Consider the following 17,051-nt stretch of genomic DNA (forward strand, 5'->3'; position numbering starts at 1 on the left):
TTGGATGAAGAATTATTGCAAAAAAATTACTACAGTTTATCTGCGGAAGATTTTTTTCCAAGCTCATAAGCTACAAATTTCTGACCAAATAGTTGAGTTTAACAGCCATGCCTGAAGTACTGTTACTACTAGGACAATCAATGTTTATTACGGAGGCATATTTACCACCTCTCCTACTCTGCTGAAGACTTTTCTTACAACTTTATGCTTTAGCCAAAACTTCTATTCTGTTACCTTTTCCCATCTACATCCCCTTCTTATTGATTGGGAGGAAGAAATTACAGTTCCTATTTTACAGTGACATTCCAAGAAAACTTCATTGAAAGGGTCACCCATCCTCCACTTAGCAGATTCCTTTAAAACTGCCTCTTTATTAACTTACTCCAGACATGTGCCTGTTCTTTTTATGTCTAAAATACGTGTTGAACTTTTGAAGTTTACCCAGGAGTGAAAGCAGAAGGTATAGCAATGTCCTGGAGTAGCATCTGACTACCCCCTTCAACCGGGATAGCACATCGATACCAGGATGGTTTGCAGTGAGCTGTTTTTAATGGACAGCTCCCAGGTGACACCAGACACTGCTGCTGCAGCAGCCGCAATATCATACATCCTTGATTGAACTTTGATTAATTTTCCAGACTTTCAGAGCCTGTGGCAAAAGGATCCACAGCGGTAGCTGCAGCCATTAACTCCATCTTTTGTGATTTCTCCTTCTTCATTATGTTTGGGTCTTGATTGAACTTTGTTCCAAGTTAGTAGCTTTTGGCTATGGACAAGGAGATAAGACTTTAGAAATGGAGTACAGAAGGATAATATGTGAAAAACTTGCAGTGAAAGCTGCCTGGCTAGTTGGTGGTAGCTTTGGATATACCTTGACGATGTGAGTGGTGTTAACAAACATGTTGGAATTCCGGCTAACACCAGTCTAAACAACACAAACCATCACTTTATGCAGCCATAGTCCAAATGTCTTCCAACATTTGTGCATAGCGGATGCTATTTTATTATGCTGAACAAATTCAAAGTTGCTCCCAAAGATTATTTGCAGAGTGTGGTGCTAAATGGAGTGAGCAACTATCCCACTATTTGTCTGCTCAATAGGACAACTTTACACTGTAGAGTCGACCTAGTGTCTGTTATATTGTCTTATCCAAAAAAGCAGTTTATCAGCAGCTAGGACAGATCCTACAGTTCTTGGGGAAAAAACTAAAATTGACAATACTTTACTGAAAATGTTACACTGAATTTTTCCAAACAATCCTTCAGTGTTTTCATTACCTTACTCTCTTCCTCATTTTTGGTCACAGAATGTCTAAATACTTTGCCAGTAAAGGGAACATTTCAATTCTAAGAAGATTACTTCACAAAAAAAAAAAAAAAAAAAAAAAGTTTGGTTTTCCTACTCTTTTTTCAGTTCATGCTTGAATCTACCACTGTGATACATTCTCAGAATCACTTACATCTAGTTTTATTGCCTGCTGTTGGTATTTGCCAATGGTGGTGTATAGAAATGGTATGCAGAGGTGGCTGCAGTGATCTGTAGAAATTTTTGCCAGAACCTACAAATGCTGTGTAAAAGCCCCTTTCAGAACTTGAAAACTGAAATTAACTGATGGGAAAAAAAATATTAAACTATTAAGGGTGATTCAAAATCCACTATGAATCAAAGATATACATGATGTTTCCATAACATCTGACACAATGGGGCTTTGTCCCTACAAGAGGCCTCTGGGCATTCCTGTGATATAAGCAATAATAGATTTGTCTCTGAAGCTTTGAGTTATTGTGGCACCTCCAATACAGGCAACCTTTGAAATAATTGAAAACCTGGAAATAAAAGCAACCTTTTAAAAATAAAATACATACATACATATACATACACACACATATATAAATAAATATAACTCTTCCTTGCTTTAGCCTTTTTATTCATTGCCAAGAATAGCTGGCTGAGGAATCGGCATCTGCCGTGAGCTCTCATTTATTTTCCAGTGCTGCCTTGCCCCATTGCCCAGGCGGTCTCCGCAGTTCCCCTCCTCTCTTACCCTCACCACTTTGCCTTCCTCTGAACCCAGGATACAGAGCAGCCTTCCAGCACAGAGCCCTTCTCCGCTTACAGACACCCAGGCTTTCCAGCCCCTTTCCTCCTTCTGCCAATCCCTGTCTCATTGAGCTTTCTGACAGGAAAGCTTTCTGCTTATACAGAAAAAACTCAGAATCTCTCTGCTACCTGGTATTTTTTAGGCAGCATTAATAACAGACTTTTATACTGGAAATTATTAGCTTAAATGTGTTCAGACTGGAACTCAACTCCTTGTCAGCTCAAGCTGTATCTATCTGGATGATCTGGACACTAGACTTGGGTAAAGTGGCTGGGATGCTTATTTAGACAGCTAGCAACTTTGGGAACTAAATAACGTGGGAAAGTTTGAATGTTGCAACAAGTAGAAGCAATTCAAGAAGCACGAAGTTGCTATGAATAAGTGTTGTGTTGGCTACCGAGTCCCTTAAATTTTAGCATCCATGCTGCTTGAAATGCACTTGAACAAGTGCAAGCCTCTTTTAGGGTGAGACCAGAGCTGCCCTGGTAACAACTCTGAAGCACTGGACTAGTTACCAGGGCTTTCCCTCCGTTAATACCCTGGTTTAAAATAATAGGGGAGTATCCATAGCATGAAAAGTGGAAAAGAAGAAAAGTGCTTCAAGACCAACCACTTTTTAGTAGACGCTTGGGAATTGCTTGGAGGAGCGCCAGGCCTAGAACAAGGTGCGAAATCATACAATTAAAAGAAGGATGGCAGGTGTAAAACAGAAGCCTCTTATGGAGCAGTGGTTTGGGGTATAATATCTGCAGGAAGCTGACTGCCAGACCGACACAGAAGTGATTGAAGCAGGAGGCCTGGCAGGATTACCACAAGGAAGTAATGAGCCTTCAGGTATACTAAACACACACACGGTTTGTGCGACTTTTCACAAACCTCCTTTTCTCTTTTATGTTGTCCTAATGTTAAAATAAACCATACAGTGGTGGTAAGAAGGAGCCTGAGGCTCCTACAGAGAAGAGCCGAATGGTCATTGCCCTATAGGATGTAAAGGCGACTATACTGCAACAGACTGTATTGGAGCAGCATGGGGTTAATGGGAGTTCAGGATTACTTTTGATGCCTTTTTCAATGGCTTGGACAGGTGTCCCCTCCTGCTGAGGGTCTCCACAAGCTAAAGGACTTTATCCTGCCTTTGCACGGTCAATGTGACTTGTGTCTCTTGCTTCAAGGGAAGCAGGATCAAGCCCTCTAGCAGTAACTATGAGACATTTTTATTAGTCCGGCCACATGCTTTGTTCCAAAGCCCCTGGCTTGTCATAAATTTTTCTGCATTAAACTCTTCACCCAGATATGGCTCTACCATATGCAGCTTGCCCAACAGATTATTAAGAGAATATTCTTTTTGAACTGTCTCTTCTACAAGCAGGAGATGCAGCTGTCATCCAGCCTCTGTGACTCTCTAGTAAAGAAGCACTAAACCTTTACATTGGTTAGACAAAAACCTGAATAGGGAAGAAACACTAAACTCAAAATAAGCATTTAGTGTCATCTTTTTTTAAAATCACTCATGCTAAAATAAGGCTGTGATATTGTCAGCATAATCTTTATTAAAAAACTATTGCAATTTTAAAATAGAAATTAAATACTTGGTGTGATCTTTAATTTTCTCTATAGTAAAGAAGGACTACTAAGAAGGAAATACCTTTTTGTACTCTGAATATATTCAAATCCTCACTGGTATAAATCAGTTTAGTTCCAAGAAATGCAATTTATACCAGATCTGTAATAAATTCCATATACCTCTGAGACCATTCTTTTCAAGTAATTTCAACGCATTTTATTAAAAAAACACCAATAAAACATCACAACCCTCACTGTAAGCTTAGCATTATCTCCCTTTTACAAACTGGTAAATTTGTGATTTACCCAAAGTTATATAATAAACCTGTGACAGAGCCAGCCTGTCATTCAGTCAGTTCTGTGGCTTCATCCTCCTCCCAAGAATAGCACTTTCTCCTGACCTCCATTTTAGCAAATGAGTGACAATTGCTGTTTATAAAAATAGCAGAGTATAGTTACAATCCCTGCCTTTACAAACTCTTCCTCTATAGACTTAGAAAAAGACATTTTTGTGCAGAACCATCATATTATACTGGCCAGTAAAGAGAAATAGCAGAGCCTTTGCAATACCTCTATTAAAAAAAATTGGCTTCTTTAGAAAGCTCTAAAAACTCATTTCTAGCCATAGAAATTGTGTATTCTGTTTATCAAGATGCTTTCTCCATACTCCAAACTACCTTATCTGGATGACATTCATTGTGAAGCATCAGCCTCACAGAATGTGAAACACGTGTTTACAGGGGAGGCGGGATGCAAGCTACTTTTATATACAGATTTTGTGATGTAAATAAGCTGTTGGAAAGCCAGTTTGTGACAACACCAATATTTGGTGCTTCTTTAGTCTAATTAGAAACTGCTCTGCACAGCCCAGCCATTAGCAGTGGAACATGCTGCTTATTTTACTTACCAATTAAAGTGTTGCATTGCACCTAGCCAGGCATAATTAGAAAAACTGGCACAACGAGCATAAGTAAGCAAGAGTTGTGATCAGGAGTACAGCAGATATTTACTAGAGAGATAATACAGTAGGTAAGCACAGTTTGAAACAACAAACGTTTATCAAAGACCTGCAGTTTGCAAACCTCAGATGACTAACAACTGTATCCTGGACTAGAAATTACCAACTGGCCTCTTACCATCTATAGCAAGCTCTCAACACTCAGCTAACTTTGAAACGTGGCTGATAAATAATGAGCCGATAAAGTAACAGTAATCTTGGGAAAAGACAGACATCCATATTAATGAGCATTTGCTCCTCCTCTCTGAAATCATACAGTTCTTTACCAGGAAGCACAAGTATCGCTCAAACATACACGTAGGGAGCACAGAAGGGATACCAGGTCCAGCATCCTGCTGTGATGCTTTAGGCAAAAATACACGCAATTACCAATGCCAGTACCTTGCACCAAGCAGTTAGGGCTGCATAGCAGGAGTGACATTTGCACTGATCTCCTTTTAACTTACCTATAAGTATTTATGATTTTTTTTCTTAATTTATAATAATTGCATTTTTAAAAACAATGAACTTGAGTTTCACTTAATATTAACAGTAAAAAGATTGTCAAGTTATTTTCCAAGTATAATTTGGAAAAAAATATTTGAGCAGCTCTTCATAGTTTTATTTTGGGTCAAACTGCTTAATCTGTGTAAAAAATATTTCATTTCAGATTCAGATGGTTTCTTTAAAGTTAAATTTAAGCATAATAAGATTGTTAATGTTTTTAAAATACTTAAGTGACTTGTGTGTCACTTTTAAATTTTCACCCTACAGATGACACTGCACAAAGGATGTCACTGAACCTGCAATTAAAAAACAAATGAACAAACCTCAACCATGAGAGAAAGGTTTTCTCTATTTCTTGCAAAAAATTCTCTGGCTCCTCAGACAACAAAATCCACAGGCCCCACAATAGCTCAAGCAGATATTTAAAATTATGTCTTATTTTAGCTGTTGAGGAAAGGCATCAAATAGACATATGAGGGGCCTGCAGACAGCAACTAGGCGTCTATGTTTTCCCATCCTGTCCCACCTACCACCCAAATGTAGCTCTCGAGAGACCAACTCTAAAAAAACATGTTATCTTTTCATAGCTCACTCAAATCCTTGCTTTCCCTGGTCCTGCTGAATATGATATCATTTACCAGGGGAAGGAGGGGGAAAAAAAAAAAAAAAGAGAGAACAGAAAAAAAGATGGCAGTTTCAGCAATGTGTACACCTTCCCATGTGAGAACTAAACTGAATCCATATGGGAAGTGAACTGAAACCTATCAACTTTCACTTCTACATGGTGGAATAGTTTCCAGTCATCATTATTGAGGTTAAAGCAAGACAGTAATCCATCCTGTTTTAAAATTATCTGTACTATGCTTTGTGAAATTCATTCTGCTGTGCAATGATCTCATGTAGAAGAGTGATGAGCCACAGGTTAAATTTAAATGCCAACATTTTATCTCTGTGGAACAATGATGATTTTTATTTGTAGAAGATATATTTCATCTCTTTATGTACAGCAACACCAATACACTATTGGAACAAACGTCACATGTTTCTTTGTCGACTTGCATAGCCATGCAAGTGATTTTAGGCACTTCTTGCAATTACACCTGGATTACCAATGATCTATTAAGAACAGGTGAGAACAACAGGAGGGTGAACTTGAAAGTGAAGCAAGGCAGGTTTTGGTGAACAATTAAATACCTTTGTGCTTATGCTCGCTTATTTTACCACCTGTAAAAGAAAACAAGGACCTCTATCCGCTGTAATCACTGCATTTCACATTTCCATCAGTAATAAGGCAAGGACATCAGCTTTTTAATGTCTGGAGACAGTAACTGACTCACTACAAAAGTACACTGGAAAAGGGACACAAAGCACTGAAGAAAAGGAATTACACCAGTGATGTATTTGACTTGCAGGTTTGCTTTATTTATTTATTAGTGTTTTTTGGAAATTCACTTCCTGCATGCCTCTCAGACAAAGTTCTTTTTGTTTTTTGTTATGTGCTAAAGCACACACACAGTCCCCTTTTAAAATGAATGGGTGTGCTCCAAAGCACACCCCTGGGCAGCTGTTTGTACCCCAGAAAACTCTGTATTCTTCTGTCCTCACTACTGTGTCTGTAAAGGCTGCTGGAAGGCATGGGCACCTATTTTGATCTGCAGTGTCACATTAACAGGCAGATAACATTCAACCATAGATCCATTTCTCAGTGCCTGACAAAGTCAGGGGACTTTATGAAACAATCTGACTGTGACTCATTTCAGATTATCTAGAAGAGATTGAGGTTTTTGGCTGGAGAAGTATTTGGAGGACTGAGTAGGAGCAGTGCCTGCTCTGCATATGCACTGACTATTCTTGGCTTATGGGTTTATATACAACAGTGCTTGTCTAGAGAGCTGCCTGTTTATGGCTGGGGAAGAGACCATACAGATTCACCTTGCCTTGGTCACCTCTATAGAAGATTGATGCAGTGCATTCTTCTTAGCTGGGCTGAAAGTAGAGCAGGTGCAGAAAAGCATCTGTTTTCCCCCGGAGCAGAGAGAACCTATGTGAGCAGGCAACACCTGCACGCAGGCCGTTCGCTGGGTTCGGGTGACTTCCTGGAGCCATTCATTGTGCTGGAAAAGTTTCTTCCAAGTCCTGTGTAGTTCTAGACTCAATCGTAAGTGATATCCTCGCACTGAAAGTACTGTCACAGCTATTAAGATCTGCCAGGAAGCTCTTGCTCTAAGACTGAGGTAAGATCTCTTGGGACTGGCAGGCTCTCAACTAATAGTCTCAGCCTTTGAAATTCATTCCCTTTGGCAGCTTCCCAAAGCCAGATGCTAATGACCTTAGGCATGATGCAAGACCTTTTTATTGGTGTAATTTTTATTTATTTTTTTTTAATTCCTGAGGTAGCAATGAAGCCAGACATTTCTTATCTTTGGAGAAAGTGTTCATTTTAGCATTGCAAGTATCCACATAACTTCTGCAGAAACATTGTCTGAATCAATCTTACATATAAAAAGGTCATTCACTCAGTAGCATTCAACAACAAAAGTTTTTGAATGGTTCTTTTATAACAAAGCAAGACCTTATGATGCAAGTTTAAGCTCAAATACCTTTGGACTTATATACATTTATTATACAGTTTTCCAGGGAATTTGGCCTAATGGGCTAAATGCTAACTTTGGACTTAAGAGACCTGGACTGTATTCCCAACCTTCTGCCAGACAATTGTGCGACTACAGGCAGGTGATTCCATCTCTCTCTCCTTGCTATTGCTTGTGCAAAGGGGTTTGCCCGATTCACAGAAGCAAGAGAGGACCTTGGGCTGCACTGCTAAGGGCTGTTTCAGAGCCAGATAGTCTAGTGCTTTTGTACCATTAGTTAACCTCTTGTCAAGTTTTGAAAACCATATGTTCAAAAGAACGAATCTTGAATAAACTGATTTTTAGCACAACAGTTTCCTGACTTCTCTGATAATTAATAAGCATCAGTAGAGGATATTCTGAAAGATTATTCTCTCCAGCTTCCTCTATCTTCAGTGCAGAAGGAGAGGCTCCTTCTGCAGGTGTTTCAGAACAGAAGCCTAACGCAGATATTCTGCATAGCTTTGCACAGTCCTCTACAGAAATGTTGATACACGGGGCCTAGGGAGATTAGCTGCATTAAGCATCATCTTTCCTCTCTTCCTTCTCTCTTGCCTCCAAACATATTGAAGAAAACACTACCAAATCAAGGTAATGTCACAAACCTACAGATTTCTTAGTTTAAATTCCCTTTAAAGCATATTTAAAATTAGATCCCAGTATATTATCAGTGATAAAAGCAGCAACAGTGACTGTGTTCCTGCACAAAGATACAGTGAATAGTAACAGGACACTTTGATATTCTGTGGTAAGTGAATTTTAGTTTGAGACTTTTAAATATCTTGACTGTTCTCTTGGATGGGCATTTTATAACAAGTCCACAAATGTTATCTATGAACCTTCTCAAAAATGAGTTCTTGCTCAATATTTCGATCAACGACCATAAATTCACCTATGTTTAAAATAGCTCTGTAATTCTAATCAGAAACAAAGTCACTGACATTTTGCTGTTCTCCAGTTTTAAACTTAAGGGAAATAATTATTTTTGGGGTACTTTGTTTAGTTTTATCATCTCAGCATTAGGTCATCAGTGCACAAATCCTCAGTGGCACAGTTACAAAGATGCTGCAGCACTAACTAGGGGAGCACAGAACGACAGAGTGCTTCACACCACTCCTACAATCAGGAAAAAGGAAATCACCACTTTCAAGACCAATGGGAGGAAACAAAATGTATTGAAAAAAACTCATCCCTAGAGATTTTCACCTGCTGACAAAATCCATCTTTTTTGAATGGGCAAACAATTCATTCAGTTACCTCTAAAATTCAGTGGGCTGCATCTGTTCATTTGCTCAAGAAACCTACACAGGTATCAGCATCAAGCTACAGTTAAAGGTTTGGAAAACAGTTATCACATCAGCTGTTATCTGGAAATGAGGTAAGAGCATGAGCTCTACAACTGGAGCCAAAGGATGGAGATTCATACCGCATTTCAGTGGCAGACTCCTGCTCTCTGTGTGTTAAAGAAATATAACCTCAGCTGAGCAGCGGGGTTACTGGACTTCCTGTATTTGACTATGAGAAGTGCCCAGCACAGTTTGCCATGCTAATGGTATTTAAGCTCTTTGCAAAGGTTGTCCCCAAAGACCTGACTGGGGACTTGTCCTACCCTGCTTTTAACGCTGGCTGGAGGAGCTGATGTAGCAGGGGCAGGCAAGCACTTGCTGTGAAATATTCTTTCTCTGACAGGCACTGCTGCAGTACTCTGTAGGATTCTGATCAGTTGCACCGCTTTTACAGTTCAATTGTGGATACTTTCAGAGTATTTCTAATGATCTATTATTAATTGCTAAGAATTACATTCCAGTCTTAAATTCAGAAGGGAGAGAAACTGTGCAACTTTCAGCTGTCAAGGACAGCAATTCAGTACTTAAATCATAAGCGTCACAAATTGTAAGCGGGCTGATTTATACTAATTTGCACAACCTCGTTCATCTAGGTGAAATCTGTAAATAATGAAAGAAAAACAGGGACAGGGCATTTGAGTAAGCTGGTGTCACTAAACCAACATACAACTGATTAAATCAATGAACTAAAGATGTGCTGGTGTTAGTATTTTAGTGAGAAGTGAGGACTACAAGCTCACCGCAAAGTGTAAAGAAACTGTATTTGGAAAAGGTCATATAAAGGGAAAAGTTCAGATTTGCAAGCCAGATCCTTAATATACCTCAGAGTGGTATAAGACCACTGGGGTCAGTTAAACCATGCCATTTCCGACTAACTTGAGGTTTTGTCCTGTGTTTATGCAAAAGAAAATGACAATGTTAACTAGTTTGTAAAATAAAGACCTGGCAGATCTGCAAAATAGTCTGCTGCTTGACTTTTCGGTTAGGGTATGCATTCCATGGCTGTATAAAGAGAAGGGAGAAAAAAAAAGAAAAAAAAAAGAAAAAAAAAAAGAAAAAAAGAGGACTGGAAACTCCACCTGGATGCTATCAGTCTTGCCCAAGTAAACAGTACTGACATTAGTGCTAGCCTGCTGAGTGGTACAGGTTAGGAAGGGTCACAAAGGCAAAATGGTGACCAAACGTGCCTTGAGGTAGAGATGCTCTGGAATCTGTCACAAAAGGAGAGAGCTGAAAGCTCATTTTATCTAGAAGTCATTTCATTTTAGAGTTCAAAACAATTAAAGACATTGAAAGAATTGTACAAACATGGATTATAGCAAGACAGAAACAATCTCCTTTTTCATATAAACATGCACTCAACTACATGCATACAGTGTGATGTGTATTGTTCTTGAGATAACAGTGCAGCACACCCATAAAATGGCAAGGGAATGTATGAGAGATATAGCAAAAACCCCGACAACCCAGGAAGTTTTCCTCATAATACTAAACAAATACTCATATCCATGTAATACAAATAAGATTTTTTGTTAAAAAAAAAAAAAAAAGGAAGAAAGCCTTTGAGAGGCAAATGCCATAAACGAATTTCATTGTCATGTCCCAATAGCTAAACGAAGTTTTTGCTGAAGCCCCTTGAGATAAACTTTCTTTTGACACTCAACTTGTTAAGTTGCACCCAAATCTGCAAACCAGAGAAATATCTGTTTGTATGCATTAATCACTGGGTTGTAACAACTGTTTCATGAGGATTTTTTTCACATGGCTTTAAATTCACTTGAAAACCTTATTAAGGGAAACAGCCTACAATAATTACTCACTTGAATTTTCTAGTTTGTTTTCTTTCTCTTCTGTCTACAAAAGCAACCCTGAAACTACACCGGGAAACCCTAACTCCTGAAAAATAAATTTTACCAGTAATACTTTTTTGTAAGGAAAGCCACATAAGAAAAATCTTTCATCTAATATCACTTCCAGTTCCCTCCCTATGCTTTAGTTCATACCAAGGAAACAGAACAAAGCATGAGTGATACTTGCATATTGGAATTAAGCAACAAGACTCGAAGTGTTTGCATATTTTGACGATTGTCCAAATCTACAGCCAGGGTGGGAGTTAGCCAGTTCCATGGCTAACTCGGAAATGAAACGGTTAATAAATCTTAAACACTGATCCTTTTCCAGGCATGTTCAAATAACACAGTAAAAAAAAAAAAAGCCTCAACTGTAAAGTGAAGTTCTGAACTAATTTTACTTCTCCTACAGCATGCCAGGAAGTGTATTACATGCCATTGGCGAGATACCAAACCTGTGACTCTAGGGGGATGACTGAAGGAATCCTCACAATTCTACATCTTGGAAATAAATTCTATGCTAGAAGGAAAAGCTCTGTAACACATGCCATCTGGTACCCTTTGCCGCCTTCTTATGAAAAGGGAGAAAAGACAGAAAGGCTGCTTCCTCATACATAGAACAAGACACAGTGGGCCAAAACCAACTCTTGGTAACAGCAGCAGAAACAGCAACTCAGCTGGTGCTTTTCTCTCCCAGTTGCATCTCTGTAGAACATGGGCATTTCCATAAGTCTCTGTATCAATCTGAGTTATCTCAGATTTATATCAGGAAGCCTATTATAATAACTGGGAGTGTCATCTGGCCCATTAATTGCAGGAGAAAGGCACCTAATTGCATTGTAAATGGAAAGGGTTATGCTGAAGCCACTGTACTGCATTGAACTCAGCTCTCAGCTATTGTATGATTTTTCCTTTAAAACAGAATTTGTAATGTCTTAAGCAAAAATTGAAACTATGTCCAAAATTGAAAATCAACTATTTTATTTAACCTTAAAATAAGTAAATAAAAGCTCAACTGAAAAAAATATTATATCTTATACAGAAAATCCAGATGAGAAGCAATTACTACTTCAGGATTACTGAAAGGATGTTTGAGTAATTCTTTGAGAAACACTTACTTTAAGCAGATGACAAAAATTCAAATACAAATAAGAATCTTATCCAGATAGGTAAAGAACTATCTACCATTCATTCCCATTGCCTCAATAAGCTGTCCTACCTATTCTTTATCCTGCTAGGAGTTAAAGTAGAAGTGGCTATGAGCCAGTGTGAGTTAGCCCCAAGGAAATTCCTGCAGAGTAGCAGGAGGCATGTTGGGGAGGTGGCTTGAGCATTTCTGCATTCCAGCTCTCTCCAGTGACTGTAATGACCTAGCGGGGCCATCTGCAGCCACAGTTCAGTTTGGGCAACACCCAGGCCGCTCTAACTTGGGGTACGGACCACAGTATGCTGGCTGAGGATACAGGTACTGAAGTGATATAAAGCTCCCTTCCTTGTATATGAAGTACTGTACTGATACAGTGATTTATTTGAGTCATTCTTTAAACTGTTGAAGGACTTGGCCCGTAAGTTAGTGTTCAAATCTCATGAGACGAAGAACACCTCATTTATACATTTATAATGATAGGAAATCACCAGCATAATAAAAATCAATAATTTATATCATAAGGCCTTGCAATACTATTGTAACAGTTTGTTCCATAGTAAGGCAGTAAAAGTTATTAAACAAGCAATTTTTATTTATATTATATAATATAACCATGGTTTGTATCATGACTGGGGTCTATTTTCCTCTAAGTGCAAATATTTAACTCCCATTAACGTTAACAAGAAGTTACCTAGCATGTACTTTGGCAAGAGAATAAAACCTGAATTTTAACATTAATCTTAAGCAAGCTTTCAACTTGAAAGAATCTTGAGAGTAGCTTGTATTAACACTATCTTAATTGCTTTGAAATCTGGATTTTGTGTGAAGCATATACACAGATAAAAACAACTCATGTTAACTTTAAATTGCACATTTTAGGGTAATGGGAAATAATTGTGTGTCACCTTTTTGTAAACTGCATAGCTCGCTCTGTGAAGGCACTGTTAGCAGAGACAATGGTAAAATCTTTGAAGAATTCTCTCCATTTCTAAGAACATTTTTTCCCTAGTCCTGCTTCACAGAGGAAAATTAACTCACAGTATTTTTCACAATAATACTGGTGGAGGAAATTCCTATTATATTTGAAAAATAAGCAACTTTTTGGCATTCTCTATTTACAGTTTGGGGAATCTCCTTGTTCACATACGCACTCTCACTGAGGACAGTGAGGTAGCATAGATATATAGTGCAAGTAGAATCTGGCCCTTTTCATTTTGTGAAACTGCTTTGATCATGACTCTCTCAAGACATTATTTTAAACTAGAATGCAATTGACCGCTATTGCACCATATGTTCCTTATGTGTGAGCCCTGTCTTGTTCATTAATTTTTATGCCACTACTGTTGGAATTCAGCCAGTGTAATGTGGAGGCAATTAGCAATGTCAGAGTGTTCATGCCAGCATATAATGAGAGAGAGAGAAAAAGAGAGAGAAAGAGAGAAACGGGGAGATTATACTTCCTGCTACAGGCCAGGGTCCTCTTCAGAGGGTTTTCTTTCTTTTTTTTTAATGTTATTTGAAGACTGAAAAATCTAATAAAAACAGACAGGTGACAAGAAATAAAAGTCTTGTTATAGAAGTCAGATTTACTCACTTATAAAAACTCTCCCATAGCTTTTTAATATGTTCACCTATTTTCAGAGGATGAAACTGAAGACGCCCTGTGGCCTGATGACCTCGTCTTCTAATCTTACAAACACTGCAGTCTGCTTTAGCTCTGTATCAAAATGCTTAATTTTAGCCTACAAAAAAAGATGTATGCATATACTAGAGCAGAAATGTACATTAAATAATACATGTTCCTATGACATAGCATTTACTGACCAAATCTGTGGCTTCTTGTTTTCTTAGAAAAAGAACTACTACTGCAAATCTTGCCATCTGAGATCCAAGACATTTGACATTCTTGTTGCTATTTGTGTTCTTTAAATTTTCAAGATAAAAGACTAAGATATATGCCTGAAGTTCCAAGGAGTACTGGAGACCTCACTAAAGTATCCACCTCTTCCCATTCTAAGCGTACACACACCCAGACAGCCCCCTCCCCTTTCCTTCCAGTGAGGAAATGGACCAGTTTCAGAATATACTTTCTGCCTTATCTCAGGATACAAACACACCTAACATAAATGCTGCAAAAATTCTGCAGTATTAGAAATCTTGTACCCGTAAATCCAAAAGTAGAACTCTACTGGAATTATATCTCTCACAGTATCTTCCTATTGAACTCCATATTATTCTTCCATGAGACAGAAGATAGAAACTCACTATATACACAGAACCCCCTTCATAGTTCAAGACTTGATAGAATTTTGTTGTTCTTGTGTAAACATCTACATGTATGTTTACAAAGTAGACAACTCAGAAAAACCTGACTAATCAGAAGAATGGCTCAAGCTGCAAAATCTAAATCCATATTCTCCTATGCTTCTTTCCACTTCACATCATAAGTGATTCAGACCTGGGCTTGGGTTTCACAGTCCATTAAGGAGACAGACAACTTTGAAGTTCACTGGGGACACAATTTTCAGTTCTATAGTGTTTAATGGTTTAATTATCTATTTGCCTATGAAGTCATTAAGCAACTCTGCACTAGTAATATGGTTATTAAGAGATACCTCCCACTGCAGTCATTTAAATACCAGTTACAGTAGCATGGTGCTGCTTGTGGTAAGGGTCTTGTGGCTTAGTGGCAGCCTTTCACTTTTGAAAGCTTGGCAAGTATATAAAGGCAGTTTGACTAATTCACCTTAATTCCTACTGGATATTTACCCTCATCACAAAAATCACAGCATCTGGCCAGCTTCGTAGTGTACAATCATCTTTAAAGAATCCCACTCAGAAGTTAGCAAAGGCATCACTGCACTGAATTAACACGCATAAAGAGCCTGATCCAATGCCCACTGAGGGCCAAGTCATGGCTTATTGGGCTGAGAAGAAATACATGCAGCAATAGAATTCAGTCAGAGTTTTTAATAAGTTTCTAAAGCAGCTCAGAGAAGTGTCAAAAACTTTCTAAATTGGAAGAGTTTTAGTGAAACTTAGTCAAAACCAAATGTTTTGGTATATGGCATTAGAAAGTTTCATTGGAAAGTTGGAATTAATCACTTAGTTTGAATTAAATGATGAAATATTTTGTTTTGAAAGTACATTTTTTTTGTCCAATTCATTTGGACTTTTATATTACATACTATATTTAATAATGAGAAATAAAAGTGGAAGAAAGCTGGGAACTTCCAAAAGGACAGATTTTTGTAGCTTAGCAGCTTCCACATGCCCATTTGTGTCTTTAGTGGATGCAGTAAGAGACCTGCATAGCTATTTAAATCAAGAGCAAACCCCACCTTTATATCAGAGACAACCAAAATCATATCTATTCATTACTGAACATCCACTTATTCTACTAGTAAGGGGACAAATTATGTGCTGGCATAAGTCCAATGAAGTCAACTAAATTATCAGAGCAATACAGTTTAACTGATAGGAGTGAGAAAAGCATTGACATTTGAAAAATATGTGCTTCGCTTACTTTCATGTTGTTTGTGGTAATAATACAGGGGAGTTTCACTTTAATTGCATGTTAAGAATAGAAAAGAAAGGAGAAGGCTTAGAGAGCAGTCATGAGGTGATTGGATTAAGAAACAAAACCCAGCACTACTGAGTAGCAGGGTAATTCTTCAGTCAAATGTTATTAGAACAATTAATATAGTCCCTCCACTGCAAACTAATCCAGTGATTTCAGTTTCCTTTGTTAGTTGTGTTTGGTTGGTTTTTTTTTTAAAGTGGATATATTTGCATGTAGCATGTGAGACCGATTTAGGGAAAAAAAAAATCTTTTATAGCTTTACAGAAATCTCACATTAGTAGCTAGATTTTGTTCATAGATTATATTAGCAAATGGTGACTCTCAGACATTTGCATCACAGTTTCAATAGACTCTGATCACCTGAGAAGAGCGACAGTGAACTCCGCTCACTGAGTCTGTGCAGTCGTCTGCCCTGTGGCTCTCCTCCTCTGGCATTCACTTCCAAGGCCCTCCTCCCCACAATGTTCCTAATGTGTTCAGACACCCGGGACGCAGGGAGAGGCTGTGCATTCAGCACGAGGCATGACAGAAATGCCAGCTACAGTCACAAACTTGCCCCAACCAATTCTGCTTCCGATATAAATTGTGCGTCAGACACAGAGTTGGCAGGAAGAAGTTTCATGGGCAAATGGCAACAAGGGCAGCAGAATTTTATTTCTGAAGCAAATCTCTACTTTGTTTCCTCCTGTCCTTGTCTAGAGCTCTCTCCAAGGCCAAACTATTCACACAGTATGAAAGACAAACTCCAATTTTTCTGCCTCAAAATCTAAGGAATGTGCTGCATGCTGCAAAACTGTAAGACAGCAGAAACGGTGCAAGGAGTCTTAGCCTCTATGAAGACCTAGGCACAGATAGCGTTTGGTTGCTGAAAAGATACCTCCTAACATGTAATGCGTAAGCCTCCCAAATGCCATAACATGCATAAGATGTGACCCTGTCACCTACTTGGGACAGCACAAATCTCCCCCAGCTTAAACTCATGGGTATTTGATACTTAACTGAAGATTCCCTTCTAGCTGTAGATTTGGCACCAGGGGTTCCTTTCTCCTTCGTGAGACCCCCAACCAACACATACCCAGCAGATACCACGTATCTGTTCAGATAGGTTGGCTGAACTCCAGTCACTTCTTCCCACTGCAGGATTTTGTGTATCAGGCCCCCAGCAGCACTGGACACTAGCAGCAGCACGCTGAGCAGTGTAGGTACGTTCCTAGAGCTACTGCCTCAGATTTGCTGCTACGGAGGCTACTGTACCTTCCAAGTCTATACTCTGGCCACATTTTCAAGCTTCCCCCCCTCAAAGTAAAAACCAGAAGGATGCTCAAT

General features: G+C 38.7%; 1 protein-coding gene across 1 annotated transcript in view; it reads right to left on the reverse strand.

The window, feature by feature from the left end:
- BNC1 (basonuclin 1) overlaps window positions 1-17,051 on the reverse strand; it is a 75,475-nt gene that overhangs the window by 26,410 nt on the left and 32,014 nt on the right. The gene's annotated exons all lie outside the window — the stretch shown is intronic.

Source organism: Gymnogyps californianus, chromosome 11, assembly GCF_018139145.2.
Source record: "Gymnogyps californianus isolate 813 chromosome 11, ASM1813914v2, whole genome shotgun sequence".
Taxonomy (NCBI): Eukaryota; Metazoa; Chordata; class Aves; order Accipitriformes; family Cathartidae; genus Gymnogyps; species Gymnogyps californianus.